Source organism: Cnephaeus nilssonii, assembly GCF_951640355.1.
Source record: "Cnephaeus nilssonii genome assembly, chromosome: 12".
NCBI lineage: Eukaryota > Metazoa > Chordata > Mammalia > Chiroptera > Vespertilionidae > Cnephaeus > Cnephaeus nilssonii.
In genome coordinates, this window is record NC_137083.1 from 2,178,705 (window position 1) to 2,203,803 (window position 25,099).

Below are 25,099 nucleotides of genomic sequence, written 5' to 3' on the forward strand. Positions count from 1 at the left end.
GGCTTTCTCACCAGATTTATCTTTTCTCGGAAATAATTTACAGCAAAAGGAAATTTCCACCACAGTGGTTTTGAACTTTTCATGCCTAAAAGAAGAGCTTTTTATAACTGGACATGTTAGATAGTTCATATTCCTTTACATTCACATGGAGGCATGTTTTTTGCATTTATAATGTTTTATAATTTTGATATGAACGTTCATAGAAATGATTTACTTCACCTTTTTTTTAAACTGAGAAGTTTTGAAAAATGTATTAACAAGAGATCATGAAAGTTATGCTTTAATTAAAATATAAAGATATCATCGTTTCATGCTACTCAGCAGCAATCTATGTTCTCTACATGTTCTCAATGGGAAAGACCACGTGGCATTGTACTTGGCATTTGTGCTTGTAAGTTGGAAACCTATGAAGGTCGGAGATGCAGTGTTTCTGAGTTCCCCAACTAAACAGTGACATTCATTGCAAAGCACATGAATTATTAATGACTTTTGAATTATCATTGCCCTTAGGTTTCTCAAATTTGCTGAACATTCTCACATTTTGTAAATCCTTGAGACTTCATTTGCAAAATGTGGCACCTCAGGTCAGCTCAGCCCGCAGCGCCGACTCCGGGGCCAGGCAGGTGACGCACGAATCCCGACCCGCTCTCCACTGCTGATGAGGACACTGCCCATTTCACCAGCGGGGCCCCCCTTCAAGCGCCAGGTGGACACTCTCTAGCAACATAAGGGCCATCAGCTCGGAGGAAGCCACTCACCACAGATTGGTCCCACTGAACCGCTTCCTTTCCAGGCTGCTGCCGAAGCTGGCATTTCCTGTGACGGCTTTCAGTCCAGTTTTGCTGGGACACTTTTCAGTTAGGATGAATGCAACTGAAAAGCCTGACATAGGTTAAATGTCTCAATACAACTTACCCTTTCCAGTAGGATGTTTTTTCAAAGCATAGTGCTATACCTATTAGTTTTAAGGAGAGATCTTCAAAGCATGAGTAGTTAATTACTACTAAAATCATGCCTCTACCTCCCCTTACGATTTGGGGTGCCTTGCGGGGAAGCCGGGCACATTTCTCAAGGCACCCCTGTGAGATCGTCTCTCTCCACACACAGTGGGCCTTGGAGGGCAACTCTCTCCTCCTTCATATTTCCTCACGGATTCATTGATAAGCAGCTTATATATATACTTAACTTACATCTCCTCATTCACTCGGTAGGGGATTTCCAGTGCAACATTAGAAAGATCCATATTTTCCAAATGAGGGGAGATACCTTCTTTTTGTCAAAACCTAGTTTGCCATTGAAATAAGAAAAATGCTCTCCAGCCTGTGAAGAAGCTGAATAAGCACAAAGAGCTAGAAGCTCTTCAATGCAGAGTTCTGCTCTGCTGATCCCGCGGCCAGGGCAGGCCCTCGCTGCAGGCCCATCTCAGATCCCAGCCCTTAGGGCAGTAAGTACTGGGCCAACATGCCATTAGGCAGCCATGGTTGTGTCTTCATTCATCTTCAGAAGGCACCGAAGCCACCCACATTGGCTGAATTTAGTGATCCGAGTCTTAGTAATTATTGAAATGTAACTTCATCTTAAATCTTAAGTCCCAAATCTGGATTTAGGCAAAGCTGAAACTTTTGGTTTCTCTTGATCCAAATGAAAATGTGTCTTTGACCAAAAAAATAAAAATAAAATAAACATCTTGGTTTGTAATTTTATAGTGCGGCCGAATGTCTTTTCCATGAGTCATGTGAATAAAATACGCCCCAGAGCACGCTGGGAGGAACCCATTCTGGGCAACACATGGTCCCCTCTCTCTGCACAGCATTTCATCCTCTCCTGGTTCCTGCCTCTCAGGAAGCTGAGATCTAAACTTCGTAACCAAAAGCTGTATCTCAGGCAAGACCCAGGTTTCTGTGCATTCTGAACCTCAGATTCTCTTCCGAGAAATGGATCTAAAAAGAGTAGCGCTCTCCCAACTTTCCTGTAAAGAGGAACCAACGTGCAGAATGACAAGCCCTCAGGAGGCACAGACAGAGGGAACTCAATAAGCATCATTATGGCAGCCCAGGCATAGGGGATGCCAGGGTCTTTATACTGAACTAGAGGCCCAGTGCATGAAATTTGTGCATGGTTAGGGTCCCTAGGCCTGGCCAGCGATCAGAACCCATCCAAGCCTTTGGGCTGCCAGCCAGGGCCTTCCTGTGTTCCTCTCCACCCCCTGGTGGTCAGCACATGTCATAACGAGCGATTGAACTCCCAGTCTCCCAGTCAAAATCCGGAGGGGACACTTTGCATATTAGCCTTTTATATATATATAGATGTCCTTATTTACATTCCCCATGTCAAAGCGGGGAGCCCTGGTGCCTGCCTCCCCCACTTCTCTCAGAACCCCCTGTACTAACAGTTACCTGTCTGCTTGGCTGTATTCTCACCCTCCCATTAGAGTAAAAGCTGACCAGCACATTGGTGTCAGCTTTGTCCTGAGCCCGAGCTGGGATATCCTCCTGAAGGTCATCGCACCCATTTTTAGTGAATGAAAGGCATAGTGATTTAATTTGCTAATATGAATTTATACTATTCAGTTAATGGTATCAGATACCACAATGAGGCTTTTAAAAATTATTTTTCTTTTAAATCCTCACCTGAGGATATGTTTTTATTGATTTGAGAGAGAGTGGAAGGGAGAGAGAGAAAGAGAAACATCGTCAATGTGAGAGGAAAACTTCGATTAGTTGCCTCCCAGATGCTCTCTGACCAGGGATTGAACCCGCAACCTAGGTATATGCCCTGACCAGGCATGGAACCCACAACCTTTTGGTGCACAAGATGATGCTCCCACCAGCCGAGCCACCCACCCAGGGCACACAATGAGGCTTTCTTAATGTAAGTATTTTATGTTATTTGGCTTCCTTGTTTTATGTGTGTACATATAGGATGGCACACATGTAGGAATTCTCTGAATTTGTGTTGTTGACCTTTGAAACATGCAGAGAACCTTGCACCGGTCAGATTTCCCATGCTGCCCCAGCCATCGTCTTCCCTGCCAGCATTTCTTCTTCAGGATGATGACAGGGTCCAATTACAGGTCAGAACGTGCTCCCCAGCACCCCCCTTCTTCTCATACTGTTTGTCTTTGGCACCAACATCTTTGCCTTGAACCCATTCGACTCCCCGCATCTCAGCTGACATTTGCTCCACCTGCCTTATATCAGGAGGCACTTTGTGAAATACGTCCCCTCTGAGAAGCTACAGAAGTCATGTTTTCTTTATATTTTACAAAACCCCTCTTCCTAGTTATGTTTTCCACAAGCATAACCTGTCTTGAATCACTGCATGACCTTGCCGAGATTTAGAATCACAGAACCTTATCATCCCCGTGGGCCTGCCTGGTATCCAGTTGAACCCAATGCAGAAAATGTCCCTCAAGCACCCCTGACAAATGGCCGTGCAGCCCTCGCCTGTGTTTCTGCGGTGACAGGGTGCTCAATAACTCATGAGGCAGCAAATCTCATTGCTGATAGCCCTGAGAACATCCTATATTTCGTCAATAGACGCCTCCCTACAGCTTCCCCCGGGCAGCAACTCGGGGCTGGGAGACTGAAAGGTGTGCGGCAGAGGAAGAGCACTCCTTGCAGACCGACTGTAAGGAAATGGACCTTGCGTCTCTCCATAGCCTCCTGTCCTGAACGATGGCAGCTCCTGGTTAGTCACTATTTTTTTCTTTTTCTTTTTCCTTTGTTAATCCTCACCTGAGGATATTTTTCTGTTGATTTTTAGAGAGAGTGGGAAGGAAAGGGAGAGACAGAGAAACAATGATGTGTGAGAGAGACATCGATTGGTTGCCTCTTGCATGCACCCCAACCAGGGCCAGAGAACCTGCAACCAAGGTACATGTCTTTAACCGAAATCCAGCCTGGGACCCTTCAGTCCTTGGGCTGATGCTCTATCCACTGAGCAACACTGGCCAGGGCAGTCACTATCACTCTTGCATGCAGCTCAAACTGAACGTTCTGGACATAACAGAACTTCCACAGACTGAGCCGCCATCCATCAAGCATCATTCTCTCAGGCTGCACTGGTTCTATTATTAATCACTTACTTCATTTATCCTCCAATCACTTAACAGAGTTGTCGCCTCTTAAGCCAGGGGCTGAGGAAAATAGAGTAGGTTTACAGTTTCCTCGCATGCAAAAGTGTAATACTAGGTCCAGGATTAACTTTACATAATAGAGTGGAAGGGAGAAAGAGAGAGAAAGAGAAACATTGATGTGAAACATTATTTAAACTTTAAAATGCTTATTATGTCCCTTCATTCCTCAAGGTATTGTTTAAAATCACACTACACATACCCATGTGTATGAATTACTAAATTAATGTTTAATACTTTTTTCATAAATATAAGATGCTGAAAATTATTCTCCATGACAATAGTAGATAACCTTCATTGGTCAATGGTGTATAAATATTGACCCAATTAGTCCATATGAAAATGCTGCTAGGAATGAGCCATTATTATCCTCCTTTCAGGAATGAGGGAAACTGATATATGGAGAAAAACATGGCACAGGTGACGTATGAAAACAGACTTTAGGATTCTAAAGATCCTGTGTCCCTCTTGTCATGCTGGGCCACATGTGTACAACCCAGAGTGCATGTAACACATATGCCTTGAGTAAGTGGGACGTGTTCTTTGATATCAGGAGAAGGCGAGCTGGGAATTTAAGAATAAGACAATTGAGTGGCTGGGAAGTCTAGCTGATGCACATGAAATCCAAGATAGTTTTGAGGGTTTCTGAGAACATTTTCCACCTTGCCTCTCCTATCCCATAGGCAGCCACTCCGTCCAGGCTGCACTTTTAGTAATGACAGAGTCCCCAATATGTGTCCCTTTCCTCATGTGTTCTGGAAATCTCTGCAGTTCACTTGAAAGATATTTAGAAACCAAAACCTGACACAGATGTTGGATATTAAAGCTACAATGACAACTCTCAACAAATGTGTGGAAAAGGAGGTTTATTAGAAAATGTCAGCTTCAGTAGAGGGTCTGTAATCAAAGGCAGCCAGGCGGGTTCTGGGGTTGAAAGCATTCTTCGATCATACAGTACAAAGCCACGTGATTTTCTCCAAAGTCAGTAATCACAGAGGTCCTTCTCAGGAGAAGTCATGTATTGCTTGTGATGTAAGAGCTGTCTGGGCTGCACTTTGAGGTTCTACTGGCTGGCTGTGGGGTCCTGAAGACTAGATACTATTGGGTTCATGCCCCAGCCTGGTGCTGGAGTGCCAACCAAGCCTTCCGCTGTCACTGGCTGGCTTGGTTGGTGATGGTTTGGGGTGTTGCGCTGAGTGTGATCCCTGTGTTTACGTGACAGGCAGCAAGCCTGAAAGCCAGAAAAGAGTCAGAGCAACCCGGACGCAAAATCAAATTTCCCGTTCTCGCTTTTGCCGCCTGCCTGTCCAGTAAGCAGCACGTTAGACAGTTTGTCTTGATGCTCATGATCTTGTTAGGACTAGGAAGTGGGATCCTCCTAAGTCAGTGTTAAATTTGAACCCAGTCAGGCCTTCTCAGTGACTTACGCTATCATTTCAGAAGTCTCAGCTTTGCAGCTGGTTGATCTGGGATCGGTGCGCCCCCATCATCGCAGACTGCTTTGCTCACATGATGACATGCACACCATGGAGGTGGAATGCTAGCATCCTTCTCCATTCGAGAGGAATTTCAGAAGATGCAGATGCAGAGGGTACCGGAAAACCTCCACACTGGGGCTCCAACTTGCTGCATCAACTCTTTGAAAATCAGGGGCATTCTCCTACGGCAATAAAGTATAGACCTTGAAGAAAATACAAAGTCATACTTTGGGCACACTAATATTCCAAGGAATACATTTTTCAGCAGTGCCATTTAACATTCACACATACAAATAGAACACATACATACCTTAAAAAATATGTGCAAATATACACTAATCCTACCCAACAATTTCTGGGAGATTTTTAAAAATATATTCATCAGTAAGAAGATTTTAGAATAGAGATAGGTAAACCCTTCAAGTAATAAAAGTCCCTGATGATTACTGAAAATTGTAATACCATGTTGTTCTCATCAGATCCTTAATTGACATTGAATTCTAGTAATTTCCTTAGTAAATGTTATGCGAAGAAACATTTCTAATGGAGATTCTGTAAAGCACAACATAAACCTCATTCCCACCCCCCTTAATTTCTGTTTTGACATTGCTCATTCCTACAGTATAGCTCATTCTTCATCAAGGACCACTGAGACTAGCCTGTCACAAACAGGGTGATGTAGGTGAAGAGAGGCTGTATCTTTCTGAACTGATTGCTGGTCAGTAAAGAGGAACTTCGATGTTATACTGCATCAGCCAAATTATTCTTTCCCCACCAGTGCTTTAGATCATCCACCTTCTCGAGCTCCCATATTCACAGTAGTCACCATATACTTTCAATGATGATGCTAACAGTTTTTCAAGGGCAGAGATAATGGAGAATCTGCCCTTACCCACTCGTACTCAATGGTATTTTGTCTTCTTTTTCTTGTAATTTTTGTTCCCAGTGTGTAGCATAACTAACAAGGTCATTACAGATAGGCAGCAATTGAAAAAAAAAATAGTGGTGATATAACATTTGCATTATGGATAAGATTTCAAGCAACATTTTCTGTGTGCATTCTGCTCATTTCAGTTAGTATTAGTGGAATTGTGAGATACAGAAATCAGGGGAAATATTGGTGGGGTTTTGCACAGTCCCGGTAGGCTGTTGAGATACAGAATTGAAGTGTTCATAGTTTCTGTCCAGCAAGAACTCAAGTTCAGTCTAAGGGACAGTGAACTACATAAGTGAATGAACATGATTGATAGGGGTGTGGCATTTCAGTTGCCCCACCCTCCCTCCAAAACAGTGACTGATCAGCATGCCCAGATATTCAGTAGCCTCATGAAAACCAACCGATCATTTGGTGTATTTGTACGAACACATAATGACTTTGCAGTCCACAACCCAAATGTCAAACTCCTCTGGGTCTAAGGCCAAAGTAGAAGATACTGTTCTTTTTCAGAATTTAGAACGTTGGTACACATAATCAGGTATGCTTGAAGGATAGGCAGAGCAGTGAGGGCACCCCAAAAATAAAGCGGACAGCTACATAGAGGTGAGACAGAAAGATGGTAGACCAGACGCATCTCTGCATCCCAGGCACATCGAACATGGAGTGAAGATAAGCCCATCATGCTTCCAGTGGCAGGTAGAAGAGAGAGACAGCGTGTCACAGACGGTGCTGCCTGAGATGTATAATGTAGATGACAAAGCCAGCTGTGTTCTGATGTCACAAAGCCCTGAGCCCTGGTGAAGCGCTGACCAGCTCTTCAGACCCTATGAAAAGGTATGTTCTCTCAAAAACTCCCAGGTGAGGAGAGCCAGCAGAAGACCTAGGGTGTTAGTCCTTTGTGGGATGGAAATATGTGAAATCCTTTGTGGGATGGAAATATGTGAAATGATTATCCTGTCATTCTATCCTATCAGACTATCTGAAGACTCCTTCTCTGAGTGGTACATAGCGTTCAATCTCAAAACCACACCAGAACTAAGTACTATTATTATGGATACTAGAGGCCCGGTGCATGAAATTCATGCACGGGGGTCCCTCAGCCCAACCTGCACCCTCTACAATCCAGGAGCTCTCAGAGGATATCCTACTGATGGCTTAGGCCCTCTCCCCATGATTCTCTGCTCTCTGCGAGGCCTGGAGGTTTCCCTGTAGCCATGGAGATGAAGCCCCCATGCCGTGCTGTTGCTCTCTGCCTGCTGCCGCCATGTGCCATGTGAAGGAAACCCCAATGCCCTGCAGTGTGCTCTGTCTGCCGGGCCTGGGGGCTTCCCAGACACGGACACACTAAGGAAGCCCCCATGCCCTGTTGTCCAGGCTCTGTCTGCAGGGCCTGGGGGTGTTCCCACCACCACTGCCCACTAAGGAAGCCCCCAAGCCCTGCTGTCTGGGCTCTGTCTGCCATGTCTGGGGACTTCCCTGCCACTGCCCCACTAAGGAAGCCGCCATGCCCGGTTTTGCAGGGCCTGGTGGCTTCCCTGCTGCCGAGATCAGGAAGCCACCATGCCCTGATCTGCTGGCACTGGAGTCTTCCCGATTGCCTCGGCGACCATCGGGAAGACGCCATGCCCTGCTCCTCCGCCAGCTCCGTGTGCGCAGGGCCTGGCGGCTTTCCGCTGCCGCAGCACTAAGGAAGCAACCATGCCCTGCTCTCAGTGCTCTGTTTGCTGGTGGGACACGCCAGACACTCCAGCAGCGGGGCTGAGGGGACTGGGCGCCGCCATCTTGTGGGTATGGGGGCCGCCATTTTGTTGTGGAGTGACACCTAATTTGCATATTACTCTATTATTAGATAGGATTATATTATTATTATTTTATTATATTGATCGCAATACAAGGGAGTATGATTTGAATTGGTCATCCCAATTACTATATTTTAATTCTTCTGTAAATTACAATTCAGTGTGTAATGCACAGAAGTAGCACAAAGGACTGAATACTTTTATCTATAGGGTCTTAGAATATCTCCCAGAGATGGCGGTATGTGGATTAGGCATTTTAAGTAAAGTCTTGCAGAATTCCCTTCACTGGCTAACTTCAAATATTTACATACTATATTTTGATTTTTCTTAATTGAATTAAATACTCTTTAATAACACCCCAATTGGGCAAAGAGTCAAGTATGACCTGAACAGATGGTACAGATAAACTAGACTGATATCAAAATGTGGACAGAAATTCATGGCTTCTCCAAGTTTGTTTTCGTTTGATTTTCAAATCTCTGTAGGGTCCAGACAGAAGCAAACATGGAGAAGCACAGGGAGGCCTTACCACCTAGGGCTTGGGTGGGATTTCCAGGGAGGACTGTGCTGAGGGATCACAAGGATTGAGTCAATGCCAGACTGAATCACTCATTTAGATGAATAGAGTCCTCAGACTCAGCAGATGAGAAAATTAATACCAGAACAATTTGATAGCTATCTAGACGCATCAACGAAAACATGAAATTATGAAACAGCAAAAATATAACATTGAATTCTAGAAATTAAAATTCTATATTCATTTACTTGAAAAACTTCTATAGACATTTAATAGCATGATAGCTCTTTTAATAACTTGGGCTTCATGCAATTCCTTGAAGATTCAGCAATGTCAACTGAAAATAGTTCTGTTTGATTGGTTTTATTGTTTGTTTGCTTTTTTTTTCTTTTTTTTTTTCTTTCTTTTTTGTGTGTGAATGGCTCTCTAATATGGCCCCAGTGAAAACATGAAGTAAATTTGAGGGCAAGGGAATAAGAGATTGTCAAAGAGTTCCATTTGCAGAATTCCTTAGAATGGGTAGGCAATATGTATTGCTCAACGACATTTAAGTTTAAGAAATTTCAGATATCTTTATTTTTCAAAATCAAAGCAATAGACTTAGAGTGAGAAGTCTAATATTCCTCCACCCCCCAGCCCCTGAATCATGGGATGTTGTCTATGAGGGTTGGGTTGTCTGACTATAGCCGTGATGCTCAGCTCTTTTTCCTCGATGTTGAATGATGTCCCTGCCAGGTTTGGTCTTTTCTGTCAGCCTTTTGCCGTTGGGACAAGGTGGGATGTCTTGCTCAGCCTGCGGGTTGGACATAGGTGGTTGGCAGGAGCTGGGGTGAGCAATATAGTTCCATTTCCCCAGGCAGCTACCTAACGCCTGAATTGTTAGCTGGGTCCAGGTCTCTGCCCTGGGACAACAGCATCATCCCCACCCCTCAACTCTCCTGAAGCCTCACCCTCTGTCTCCTTCTGTTTTCCCTGCCTTTTATTCCACCGGATTAATAATTTGTGCAAAATTCCTTGTCAGTTCAGATTTGAGGATTTCTTGAGACCTTGGATTTAGGGAAAGGTGCCCCTTTCCCAATGCCATGGCTAGTTTCCCAAAGACCTACTTTTCTCAAAGAGAAAAAAAGCCTATGTGTCATTCATCATACTTGCTAGATTAAGCTTTCAATTGTTCCTCTTTAAAAATGATCTCTAAGTGAAAATAAAAATCTTACATGCTAGGGGAGAAATATTTTCAAGTGCATTATTTTTCTAGCTGGTTAAAGAGTTAGTGAATGGTTATTTTAAAAATACACACACATATACACCAGAAATTTCATGGCAGTCTGAAGTTGATACGTTCTACCATAACAATACAGGGTGTAGGGTGTTGAATAATGCAACACGCTCGAATTACTTCCATTTTCTGAATGATAAATTCAATTTAATTAACTCTGACTTTGAATGCTGCGGACTTCAAATGAGTTTTTAAAAATATCTTACCACTGCTCTCTCGCCCTTATGTAGCCTGCCATATTTTGAGTGCTTTCTCCTTCGAGAATATCAAATTTATTATCCAAAGCATTTGCAGAAGAGAAGAAACTTTCTTCTTTACTAAATCACTCTCAGCAAAGATCATTTTCAAGCTAATGAAGTCTTAGCATTTTCCAAACAATGCTTAGGGAAACGTGGAGGGAAAGAACAGTAAATCTCCTCCCTGTGAAGAGCGTTATGGAATGTAAATAGTATTCACTAGATATTCATAAAGATAGCAGTTACATATGAATACACACCCACCAGCTTAAAACCTCATTATTCAAAAGACTCATCATCTCAGAATGCATTATAATTTTCAGGAATGCCAGATAGCTACTAATAGATTGTGTTGTTGAAAATGATGTGTTTTCAAGAATGCTTGTCGTTAACAAAACAGAAAGAAGGTTATATAGAGTCATTGCATGACCTTAAATTCTAACAGCGTTCTCTAGGATCATTTTTATTAGGCCAGGATGAAATCACTGTTCATCAACACCACGTTCTCTGAGGAAATTTAGGGGCAGGGTCATTAAGAAAGTTAATGAAAACACTCACAGTGACTTGAGATGTTCTCATTGTGGGATCATTCAGATTGAGCGATGCATCACAAGACTCGTTAATTATAGAGGAACCTGGAAATATATAACATTCACATACCATTTAATAGCAGCTCTAAAGTGTAAAAGTCTAAAACATCAGAATCTTTCACTTCCCAAAGGGCTGCAGGAGCACAGCACAATGCATTCTGGGTTAGGAGCTTTAGGACTTGCGTTTTTGTCCCCCTCTGCCATTTATAAGGATAACTAGAGGCCCGACGCACAAAATCCGTGAAAGAGTAGGCCTTCCTTCCCCTGACTGCTGGCACCGGCTTCCCTCTGGCACTGGGACCCGGGCTTCCCTCGCAGCTCTGGCTTCATCTGGAAGGACATACAGAAGGATAACTGGTCTAATTAGCATATTACTCATTTATTATTATAGATTGGCTTAACTAGATCATGACGATAACAAGGTTATCATGTATTGAGCCTATACTACGTGCCAAGTACTGTTTTAATGTCACAAGTTAGGCACTTCATAGACATATTTTACTAAATTCTGTCCACGTCCCCCACATGATAAAAAATATACTTCAACCGACTGGTAGGATTGGCACATGTAAGGTAAGTTAGAGCCTTTTCACCCTAGGTTCCTTCGGTAATGCTCTCCTATATTTGAAAATGAAAAGTACATTAAACTCCCTTTCCTGCAAAGAATGCATTTCATTTGTCCTAGTGGTTTGGCTGACCTGAAAATACACGCGGGTCCTTCATGTACTTGTAATCACATTTGATGTAATACAGAAAGGAGAGACAGGCAGCCTGTGCATACATAGAGTTCAAGAACTCTAAGGAAGAAAGTAATGGAAAAATTATGTGCTCGCTTTACAGACTTGAACTTTAAGGTATGTGCAAAGGATGAATGGTTCTGAAATGTAACAAGGAACAATGAAGTTCCGGGAACATCCTTTATGAACTCCTGAAGGCTGGCCCCAAAAATGTACTAGCAATTCAAGAAAATGTACTGCAATTTAAACTATGGACATTCAAATAAGGAACAAAGTTCTGTACAATGCACTTGATCCATGTCACCAGAGAGCAAAATGAATGGACCTTCTAAACAATTCTCCTAGCATGTGTCATTTTTAATGCTTTTATTCTAATCCTTACAGTAACTCCATAAGAAAAACAAGTAGAGATAAAAAAGAAAGCTTTGGATCTAAAACCTTTTCTCAGAATAAAATATTTTTTAAAAAGCAGTACACAGAGTGTTGAAATGTTAAGATATACATGGGAAAGAAAAAATCCATACCCCAACATCAAGATAAATACTACATCAAGATATAAATGTCTTGGGTATATCCTTCATGGTTACACACACACACACACACACACACACACACACACACACACGTAATATGTGTAAGTTAACAGTTATTACATAATTATTATGTACTTGGAATTATGTTAAACATTTTACATGATGTATCTTAACTTTTTCCACAAAATCTATACTAATAAAAGGGTAATATGCTAATTAGGGTGGACGTCTTTTGGACGTCCATCCGGATGTCCATCAGGACAAAGCCGCAGTGGCTGTGAGGGCTGAGGGCAGGCAGCCATGGCTGCAGCTGTGAGGCCTTGGGGCTCAGGCAGCCATGGGCTCAGGCAGCCATGAGCCCCAGCGGCTGGCAGTGGCAGCAGCAGTGGGGTGATGGAGGTGGCGCCTTCCCCTGATTGGCCTGGTCGCCTCCCACAAAGGGAGGCCAGACTGCAGTCATCAGTAGGACATCTCCTGAGGGCTCTCGGACTGTGAGAGGGGGCAGGCTGGGCTGAGGGACCCCTCCAGTGCACAAATTTTTATGCGCTGGGCCTCTAGTAACCATATAAAAGAGAAGCTATTTTCAACTCCATTTGAGGAAAGAGAAAACAGACAAAAATAATTTGAATAATTTGCTTAAGTCAAGCAAGAGTTAAGTTAGAACTGGAATTTGATCAAAGCAAGAAACCTTCGAAAATAATGTGTTGAGTTTCCCTTGTGGAGTGTCTTCTGTCTGCTTCCTTTTCCATATATTCATTTAGATCATTCTGTTCCTATTTCATCACTATTGCATCCTTTGTGTTACCTTACTTGGTTAAAACATCTATGCTTTTCTGTTTTAAATATCTTCATCTACGCTTTACTACTCTCTGTGGCTGCCTACTGCATCCTTTGTCAATATTTCTTTGTTTTAAACTTTACTTTGTGTGCATGTTCTTTAAAAGTAGTTGAGTCATTCTTAGGTGAGTCCACTGGCATTTATTGTCATAAGCAATGTAATTTGTCTTACTTTTCCCAATCTTGTTTCATTGTTTTAAATTTCCTCCTATTTTCACTTTTATGTTAGGAATGTGGGAGTTGTGCTTAGCAAGGATAACATTATCTTTCAAAAACATAATCGAGTCATTGTTGGCCATGGCCTGTGTTAATAATTAAACATTTTCCCCAGAATAAGTGTATATCAATCCATGATGCTGCTTTAATTATAAATTAAACCTTTCCGTCTACTGTCTATCTCTTCCCCTGTTTATTGGGTCCTCTCGCTGTCTCGCTCTGTCCGCTCGGGCAGCCAGCATGCTGTGTGTGGCAGGCGACACATCTGGCTTTTTCAGCTGCTCACCCCTGGCCACCCAGGGGCAGTGTCGTAGTATCTGGGTGGGAGAGAGTGAATGTACTTTCTCAAATCGTTTTACCGTATTTACTCTTTCAGGTTATGAACTACTAGTAGAGAGGCAAAATAAACTCAACAAAATAATAGCCGGAGAATATTCAAAGGAGATCAAATAAATTGTATTATAGAGGTTATGGTTTTAAAAAGAAAGAGACTAGAAAATCTGTTTCTAATGTCCAAGAAGCAGAATTCTGAAGGATTAGTGAGATTATAGAATAAATTGTTTCTAAAAGAGAAAAATTACAATGAGGAAATGAGAAGGATTATGCATTTAACCGGCACAGCCGGACTCCCCAGAGAGTTTTGAACGCAGAGCTGGAGCGCTCTCCGGAGGAGCTGGCCCTGGGATGGGTTTGGGAAGATGAATCCTCTTTCCCCAGGGACCCTGGTCTGATGGTTTAACTGCTCTGAAGTACGCCAGGTGCCATCTTAGTCAGATCAATTTCTAACTAGACCTACGTGAATTCAGTTATTTTGTTGTTGTTTTTGTTAATCCTCCCCCAAGGATATGTTTCCATTGATTTTTAGAGAGAGTGGAACAGAGAGGGAGAGACAGAGAGAAACATCAATGTGAGAGAAATGCATAGATTGGTTGCCTCCTGCACACACCGGCTGGGGGAGGAGCCTGCCACCAAAGTACGTGCCCTTGACTGAATTCAAACCCGGAACCCTCTGGTCCGCAGGCCGACGCTCTACCCACTGAGCCAAACCGGCTAGTGCTGAATTCAGTTATTTATTTTTCATAAACACATCGCCCATTTTTCATTGTTGATGAGTGAATTGTTGTCCAAATGGGTGCTCAAGCTTCCTAAACAGGTCATTGCTAGTTGCTTGCACAGTGTGGCATCATTAAAATCCCACTGCGTGGCCTGTGGCCGGGAGGGTCTGTGTTTCTCTGTAAGAGGCTGGGTTTTCTGAGCTCGGCCTTCTGCCATGGCTCCTCCGCTCTCCCAGCCCAGAGGAGCGCCAGCCACCTGCTCCCAGCGCGGGCAGGGATGCCTCCTGGCCAGTGCCTTTTGCTAACAAACAGTCTACCAGGCGTTGTAAAGTCCTGTGTTGGCATCTCTGATGCACCTAGAAGTGAATTTCTGTTCTTAACACTAACGTTTAGTCAGCGTCTTTCTCGTTGAAACATGCCGTTGGGACAACCATCTGTTTGGCTGATGCTTTGGGCCTGCAGAGGGGGCTGCTGGCTTCCCGGGCTGGGTTACCTTCCACCTGTCACAGGGCAGCAACGGGGAAGTCTGTCCTGGGGGTCGTTCTGAATGCACTCAGAGAGCAACTGACAGCTGAACTACTTTCTACCAACTTAAAAAACAAAGTTATGTTAGAGGGAATTAAGATGGCTCCCGCCTTGTGTGGGTGAACAATTCAGTTAAAACTGTAATGATTCCTTTAAATAAACAACAGCTTTCTTTTTTATTGTGGTTTTTTTTCAGTCTTTCTCATTGTGTAATTTAAATTATTTCTAATTTAGTATTCTTCCTAATTTCATAACTATCTTTTTTGGAATGAAAGTGTTAGAGAATCATGTTGAAAAGGATCATGGCAGCTGGTTGTACAGGAAATGCTGCCATTAATGGTTCCTCTAGGTTGGACAATTTTACAGTAAATGTTTACAACGGGCCCTGCCCATACGCATTAACTGAGAGACTCTGTCTTGGTGGGTAAAGGAAAAAAAAAGAAGTTGTTTTCAATGTATACTCATCTTCATTCACTGTGCTGATGAGAGAAAGAAAATAAGAGGTGACCTTGTTTATTTTTCGTCCAAAGAGTCTAAGGGAAGGATCAAGCATAGGTGCTCATAGTAAAGACAGACTCCCAGGCCCTCGAAGGGGAAGGGTGCTGGGAGGAAGGTGTCCCCTCTGTGAATGCACAGCCCTGATTTGGCTGAGATTCTGGCCTGCATGCGGCATGGAATTGCAAAGGCTCAGGAGTCCGGCTGACTGCTAGTGTAGGCTTCCCAGGTGCCCTTGGGCGCTGTCCAGAGCTGCCTTTGGTTCCATCCATTCCGTTCTTTAACAACCTGAAGACCTACATAACATGACGAATTCCCTTTGGGGATATTACAGTGAGGAACTAGAGTAAGTTATCTTTTGTCCCCAAAGTCATACTGTTACTAAGACGTAAAATGCAACGCTGTACCCTTACCCGGAGTTCTCCCGTTTCTCTCCACCACACCAACAGATATAAACAAATGGATTCCTGAGTACTCTTGCTGTGTCACCAATGATCACAGAGTAAATTAACCATTTTATTTTATTCCTCACTTTGTCAGCGATGGATTTGAGAAGACTCAGCCGGGTAGCACTTGCTGGGATCTTGTGTAATGTCAGTGAGACACAGACCAGGACTGCAGTCATGTCATCATCACCAAGGACCGAGGTGCTGCATTTCTCTGGTGTGAAGTGATGCTGTGTCTGCTGAGAGCGCAGGAGGAGGAGGAGGAGAGGAGTGGAAGGATGTAGTTATGACTCTGACACAAGTTGCTCGGCTTCTCCCACATGAACTGGTCCTTGCAGAGGGAGCACCTCCGGAAAAACAGGAGGAAGATGGAAGGCATTTTATGAACTAGCCTCGACATTCCATGACATCATCTCAGTCATTCTCAATTAATCAAACAGTCACAAGCTTGCCCGGAGTCATAGGGGTGAGATATAAATTGCACATCTTAATGGGAAGAATGTCAAAATACATTTTTACATTGCCACGATGTAGAACAGTGTGTCGACCTCATTAACATCAATACCTTGTCCAGTCACCAATAATTTACTAAGGTCCCACGACACTCAAAGAAATGTTGGAATGATATTATTTTTCTCAACTTTTCAGGTTTACATGCAAATTTTAGCCTATTCTGAAAGATTATGTATACCATGAGTGAAATTAAGTTTGTATGATAGCCATCTATATGTATGTATATGTATGTGTATGTGTATGTGTTGTGTACAGTATATGTGTATCTACCTCTATATCTATCATCTATATATTTTCATTATCTGATGAAACTCCCCCCTTCATTCTCCATTACTGACTATCGGCCAAAGAGCCAGTTACTTGGGCAGAACTAATGGTAACATGTCATTAACATATGTGGTCTTCACATGACATCTACATGATCTTATTTTTTAAGGACTTCATACTATGTCAGGAATCAACAGTAATATTCTTTTTTTTTGTTCTCGATAACATTGAACATTAACACATTGTTTTACATTGGGCCCACCCAGGTTATCCAATCGAGGATGGTCTCCAGTTAAGGTCAGCTGATTACCACCTTCGTTCCCCCTTCCCAGGGAATATAAAGTATTCACAAATTTGTAGGGTTTGAACAAGGACCACAGAGGAGGAAGGAAGAGACTCAAATGCTTCAAAATAAAACTAGGAGACTTTTAGGTTCAAAATAAAACTGGAGAGATAAAACTCAAGAAGCATTCATTCATACTTTATTAATAAATAAATATTTATTTTTAATCAAATCAAAATATGACATTTTTGGTCATGAATACTATTAGCATCATTCTATCGACCACACCTCTGATTTTGCTGGAATGTCTCCTTTCTGTTTCTTTCTTTCTTGTTAGAATTTATTACAGACTCAAGTCTTCCAAACTCTCATCCACCTAGTCTATTAATTTTGTTTTTTTACTTCTAGGACCATCCTTCCCATGGTTCTTCCATCTCACAATATAAATAGACTAATGATTGGAAATACCCTGTAGTGAGGAGTATAGCCTCAGAACACAGAGACGTTACAGGGATTCAAGCTTTGATTGAGAATCATGAGATAATGACAAAGATTCTATCAAAGCTGGTGAAGCTGTGGGACCAGGAAGAGTTCCATATTGAACAACATGTCAAAAAAGAAGGAAAGTATCCATTCTTGGCCAATGGCTTGTCCTTCTGAGCGTGAGTGGCGGATCACGTAACTTTGGATTGTGGAGGGACTAAAATGGGTCCAGGCTGCCTCCTCTCAGAGACCTCTACCCCTCTAGGGTTAACCAGTGGTAATTAGATGTTTTACAAATGGTTCTATTCTTAAATCTGCAAATTAAACTGAATGTGACCCCGTTTATCACAGCTAAGTTGGCAAACTTTGTCAATGAGACAGCATTTAGCATTTAAGCATTGGAGCATTTGAGCATGGTATTTTCCTCAGCTGGGTTAGTAGTCTTATTTAGTCAACTTGTCTCTTTCTTAGAAACTAAGTTCTGGAATACTATAAAGTAATGTAGGTACTTCATAAAAAATTAAAAATTATTTGCAAATTGCCCCCTCACATTACTGTCATTGCCACAAAGGTGTGTCTTTTAAGGCAAAGTCACAAAGGGTAGTGAGATATGACAAACCATAACTCCCTCTATGAAAGGACAGAATCCATTATTCCCCAGCCTCAGGGACATCGCACTCCTGCTCTGGTGGGTCACCTATGTCCATATCCTGTTGGAAAACAACATGCTCCTTCAGTTTTGAGAGGTGTTTCTGACAGACGCTTGTCTGGAAGATTAGGAAGTCTACTGAAATTTACGTAAAAATAGATCAGAGAACATAAAATGGGTTTCCAGCAGCGAGGGGAACATGGTAGACCGACCAGTGGGTGCGCCCACCGGGAAGTTCTGCCCACGCAGGGAGAGCTGCCGTTTAACCTTTCACCTCTTTAGTGTGCTCCAAGCAAGACATGCTCTGTTTTAATTCACGACTCCCAAGTGCTCTCTGAAGAGCCGTGGCACACTTTCTCTTGGTTCCTAAATGTTGCCCTTCTGCCACAGAAATTCCTCCTACAGCGAAGTCCCTTTTTGGCAAAGTGTGCTGAGCAATTTGTGCAAGCATGCAGACAGCTACACACACAACAGGCCCCTGGAAGCAAGGGAAAGACAACATTACAGTTTGGGTCCGGTATCTCGTTCTGTCATTCTTTTCCAATTTGGAGCTCTCTGGCGTCTGTGCCGGTTGATCTTTCTACCTCACTGTAGGCTCATATTTATTTTCTCCCAGCAGCCTGCTCCGCAGTCAGCCACAGTGAAGATGGAATTATCTTGTCAGAAACTGTAACATTAAATTACTCTGGGGAAGCATGCAGGTGCAAAACATGTTGTTCTTTAATGCAAATTCTGGGATTCTAATCCAAACACAGCCTCCTTGCATAGCTACCCCACAGACTAAAAATAAAAATGATGTATTCAAGATTGTATGTGTGTGTACGTATTTAAGTGTAGTTCAGTGAAAAATGTCCTTCTAGATAAGAATAGAAATGTCTAATTTTTTTTTCAATGTCCTGGACCTTGGTGATTTACCTACTCATCACAATCAAAAGTACTTTTAGTGTCAGAAAAAAATGTGTTTTCTAAAATCAGAACCTGACATCCTACCAATTATGTTTAACAGTAACAATCTGACAAATATTGCCATAAGGAGAATTTATTCAAATGGCAGTAAGTTATATTCTTTGAATACCATTGATTTATAGAGTTTTTCTGCAAGATTTGCAAAAGGTTCTTTATTTTTGTGAAATCATAAAAAAATCCCAAGTACACGTGTAGCTCGTTGTCATGGTCTAGATGTCATTTTACAAACAACACTGAGACGTCTAACTTAGGATACCTCACACTCCTCCTTCTCTAGATGTAAGATTATTCAATTATCAGTTACAGGAACCCAGCCCTTAGACATTTCAGATTTAGAAAAATTTTCAGCATATGTCTATCTAGGAATCACTCAGCACTGTAAAACAATATAGGTATTTGGTGAAGTCAGCAAGTCTTTAATTCTTGGGTGACCTGCTCTGAGCCGAGATTTTAGCCCGAAGTTAAATGAGGAACTTTGCACCTGAGGGGTATTTCCGGCTCTCCCTGAAGGCACAGGGAAGGTTAACCGAGGAGAAAAGCAGCTGGGCCTTCACAACTCGAAATGGTGATTGGCAGAAGAGGAGGAGGGATGGGGTGTAATGACAGTAAATGTCCAGATGAGGTGTGTACTAGTATGTATACCTGATTTTGCCAAAGGGCCAATCTATTTAACTATGAGAGAGGAAAAGAAATATTGTCTTGAAACATTTCCTAAACTCCCAGAACATGAAGATTTAGTTATAAAAAGCTAAAAGCTATTCATAAGCAGGATACAGATATTACCTACAACAAAAATAAAGATTAGGACATATTACTATATCGATATTAAAATAATGATTTCTCATTAAAAGAACTGTAAAAAGAATGAAATCAAGGGGATTCAAAGGAATAAGGAAAACAGGAGAGAGGGTGTTGGTGACTGCAGGAGTGGGAAGAGTGTATTTCTGGTTTGCACTGGATGATTCTGTGAGAATATTTTCTATTGTCATGGTCCTGGCATTAACTTGGGTTTTAGGTTCACAGGAGCTTGTTACATTAAATAAATGGAAAATAATACCAAATAAAGGAGAACAAACCACATACATTTCATCAGTAAGATTGTGGGGTGAACAACAGATTGCTATATCCCAATTTTCTGCCCCTGAAGAAATAAGGAAAGATATAAATCAAAGGAAATAAAGGGCACCAATAGGATTAAATCATGCTGTCAATGCAATTGAGATAATGAGTAAACTGAACAATGCATATGAGAAAATTACCCAGAATGCAGCACACAGATCTGAAAAGAATGGAAGAAAGTGAAGAGAAATGGGGAAGAGAATATGAGGTCCCAACATATATTTTACAGAAAGTCAGAAGGAAAAATAGAGATAAAGTGGATGGGCCAATACAATGGGAAAAATGGTAATTTTTTTCAAATTTGATCAAATGCACGGTCTTCATATTGAAGAATTCCATTAAACCCCAGTGAAGGATAAATGAAATGCATCCTCAGAGAGAAGCTGCGGAGCATCAAACATGAAGAGAAAAATCTTTCAAGTAAAGAGAGAGAAATGAGGCAGTGACTTCAATAATTTAAGAGCAAAAATTAAGCAGATTTCTCAAGAGCAAGAAGCCAAACAGATGCCAAAGAAATATTGCCAAAGCACCGAGGAAGGAGAAAAAAAAAATAAAACCACTGAAGTCTCTCTACTCCGCTCATTAATTTCTCTCTCATGTGTTCAGATAAATTGAAGGTAATTTTCAGGCAAACAACTATGCAGAGATTTTTCTTCTCCAATAGACACTTGCTGGAAGCACGGAGGCATGTACTTCAACAGTCAGGAGTTTGATCAAAGAAGGAGACAGGAGACTCTAAGAAGCAGTGGTGAGCAGAGAGCTTGGGACATTTACAAATTGTACCACATCTGAGCACCAAGGGCAGCGCAGGCGTTTGAAAGTAGTTAATTTGTTGACAAAGGGTCAGAATGAATAAATGGATTGAAATGTATGTATATATAATACATATGTATATATAATACATATATAATACATATATAATAATAATACATATATATAATACATATATAATATATATAATACATATATAATACATATATATAATATGTATCTAATACATATCTAATAATAATACATATATAATACATATCTAATAATAATCCTATCTAATAATAGAGTAACATGTAAATTACCATCACTCCACTACGTCCACGATTGGGCGGCGGGAGGCTGGGGGGCGGGACTCAGGGTGGCCTATCTGGCCATTGAGAGGCACGGATCCGCTGCCACTGAGGGGGGCTACCCTGCTGTTGAGAGGCGCAGGGGGCGGGACTCCCGCCCCCTGTGCCTCTCAACGGCCAGATCCGCGGCCGCTGAGGGGGCCTGCCGCGGACACCCAGCTGCACCTCTCAACGGCAGGGTAGCCAGGTGTCCGCGGCAGCCCCCCTCAGCGGCCGTTGAGAGGCGCAGGGGGCGGGACTCCCGCCCCCTGCGCCTCTCAACAGCAGGGTAGCCCCCCTCAGCGGCCGCGGACCATCAAAAGTGGGGGAGCTGGGTGCCTGTCTGCTCCGGCACCAGGCCTTTCAGCCCCCTGCGCCTCTCAACAGCAGGGTAGCCCCCCTCAGCGGCCGCGGACCATCAAAAGTGGGGGAGCTGGGTGCCTGTCTGCTCCGGCACCAGGCCTTTCAGAAGCCTCCGCCGAGCCGGAGGCTTCTGAAAGGCCTGGTGCACCAGCAGACAGGCACCCAGCTCCCCCGCGAAAAGTGAAAGCGTGTAGGGGACCCTACACGTGCATGATTCAATCATGCACTGGGCCTCTAGTACATATATAATACATATCTATTATTAATTTCAAACATTTTTATGTGTTTTTGTATGCACTCACACACATTGCCTATGGAACAACAATAAAGAAAAATGGGAGGAAAACATAAACTAATTATTCAGAGATCATAAAATTTTCAACAAATATAAGGAAAAAATAATGAATATAAATTAAAATAAAAGCTGTCACTTTTTAAACTTCACATGAACAAAAAGTAACAGAGTCGGACAGTAGCAAGGGCTCATGGCGTAACGGCAAATGGGGACTCTCAGGCAGCACATTCGGGAACGCAAACCGATGCATCTACTTTGGGGAGACTTGGCTTTACCAAGGAAGCTGAAACGCCCGGAATCTATGATCCTGGAATTTCCCCTCAAACACACACTGCTCTGACGGTTCAGACTCGTTAACCGGGACGCATGAGTAAGACAGTTCATTGTAGCATAGACACAGCACAGTGTAAATCCATTGTAAACACCCAAATACTGGTTAACATGGCGGTACAATATCATCACCTTTATGTGAAGATTCTTAATACCCCAACGATCATTAACTGTGTGTGTGTGTGTGTGTGTGTGTGTGTGTGTGTGTGTGTGAGAGAGAGAGAGAGAGAGAGAGAGAGAGAGAGAGAGAGAGGAGAGGGAGAGAGAGAGAGAGAGAGATTTCTGCTTCTACAGGTGAATCTTGCTCACGTCAGCAGAGCGCCCAGACCCGCATGCCTTTGGGGTACCCCGATTCTCCCAGTCTGGATGTGCTGGCTACTTTATTTAAATCCCTGCTTTGTTTAAATCCCACGCCAGCAATGGGGTCTCTGCCCGTTTTGCTTTTCCTGACCCTGGAGTCCTCGCGCTTCCAACATTGGCTTTGTCAGCGTGGCTCTCTCTCATTATCTGCTTTTCCCACACAATCTGCATCAGTCACACCTGGCTGGAGAAAGCGCGACCAGCCTCTTCATCTCCCAGTGAAAGTCAAACGTGGACTTTTCTTGCTGCTCTCCGTTGATTTACTTATCTATTTACTTATTTACCATTAAATGTGTCGGGGTGACCTTGGTTGGTAAGATCATAATAGGTTTCAAGTAACCTTTCCAAACTTACTCATCTCTTAGACAATCTGGGATCCCTATTTTCCCAACTTCCTGTGTAGTTTAAGATGCTCCTGATTTTTAACGTTATTATTTAAGGAAAAAATATAACTTACATTAAAAATCTGAACTGCACTTAAAATTTTTTTTACATATATTTGTATTGATTTCAGAGAGGATGGGAGAGGGGGAGAGAGATAGAAACATCAATGCTGAGAGAAACATCAACGCAGATTCGGCCTGAAATCCAGGCATGTGCCCTGACCGGGAATCCAACCTTGACCTCCTGGTTCTTAGGTTGATGCTCAATCACTGAGCCACGCGCTGGGCTGGACTGAACTTCAGACTTGCATTGTGTGCTTCCTTCTGTGATGGTGGCATTTGGAGGCACAGGGGACCTGGGTGGATTGAAGAGTCGCTAGGTAGACTGTCTTCTCCCCTGCAGCTTGGTCCTGGGGGACTCATGTTCCTAAATCCAGGACAAAACCAGCAAGGAGTGTCTGCGGCTTGATCTGCAGTGAAGTGAGTGCAGGAGGCACCAAGGCACGCCTTACACACACTCACCGCATCTCAAAGAGCTGGAGTGGGCGGGGCTGAGTGAAAGGCAGGATGGCAGCTTCCTTTTCACCTGCTCTCTCAGCTGAAGTTAAGGGCAGGGATCTGACAGGTCCCTGCCCCACATAGACAGGTAGCTGAGGAAGATTGGCTTGTTTTTAATGAGTCCTAAGAGTTGGAGACCATTACAGACAAAAACAGAACACAATTTGAAGTAGTGTGACCTTGTCTTCCATCAGCTGTGAAAGGTGAACTGAGAACATTTGGCCACATGAATCCAAAGCCTAAAACAAGCGTATGCTTATTGAGGGAGCCTTATTAAAACTTATTAAAACTTATCCTAAGGAAAAATTAATGTCAAAGTTATATTCAAGAAATGTTTTCCATGAGAGGGGGTGAGCGTGTGGGTGGGCTGAAGCAGCTGTTTTCTCTTTAGCGCAATCCGGGACATCACGTGCAATTTCCTTCACTTACCCTGGCCTGAATAAATATTAATCCTCTGTGATTTGCATGCTCCAAAGGAAATAAAATCAAGAGGGTTTAAAAAAATGTCATTCTCACACATCTTGAATGGCTGCTCTTTTGCTCATTAGAAACTCAGAGCTAGAAAATGCTACCCATCGCAAAAGCTCAGAACAGGAAGAAAATCCAATGTAAATTACAAATGATAGGGTCTGATTCTACAGCTGAAGTAGAAGGAAGAGTTGGAGATCTCAGAAGGATTCATCACCGAGTGTCAACAATGGTGACACAGATGGCAGGGGATCCATCACACAGAGGGAGGCGCGTCGGAAGCAGCTTGCTGGCAGCTTCCATAAGTTGTGTCTAGAGTCTCCTGAGCTCCCAGGAAGTGTAGGACATGGATGGATCCTTTAAGTGAGAAAGATTTCGAAGAGACAACTCCTTGTTTGCTCAGACCTATGAGTCAAGACAGGGTCACCCCAGAGTCTTCATTTTCCCTATCTGTCTGCCTGAGCCTTTTTGGCAACTCATTTCATTAAACAAAACTGTGTTTTCCATAATTTACCAAGGACTAAAAGGAGACACCTAATTCCATCAGGGACTTATTTTCCAGTGTGTTCAACATACTGTGAAATGAGGTGTAAAATTGGATAAATTTTAATGTCCCTCGTACCTCTCAACATTACGGGTTCTCAGCTATTTTCCACATTGTTAGGAGGACAAGAACACTCGGAGAGGAGGTGTCTGAAATAGGAAGACTGAGGCGGAGTGAAGACATTTAGAACTCTGTAATTGCTAATGTGAACTATCCTATATAATAAAAGGGTATATGCAAATAGACCAAACAGCAGAACAACTGAACAACCAATCAAAGGGTAATATGCTAATGATATGTTAAGGCTGCTCAACTGCTCACTATGACGTGCACTGACCACCAGGGGGCAGATGCTCCGACCAGTAGGTTAGTTTGCTGCTGGTGTCCAGCAGATTGTGATTGAGAGAAATGGGCCTGACATGCCCTGGAGCCCTCCTTTGGTCCCTCAGCCTGGCCTGTGCCCTCTCACAATCTGGGACCCCTTGGGGGAAGCCAGAGAGCTGGTTTCAGCCCAATCCCACAGGCCACTCCCCTTGGGAGGGCGTCAGATGAGGGCTCATGGTTAGTGAGCCCTGCTGTGGCAGCACGAGCCTCTCCCTATTGGAA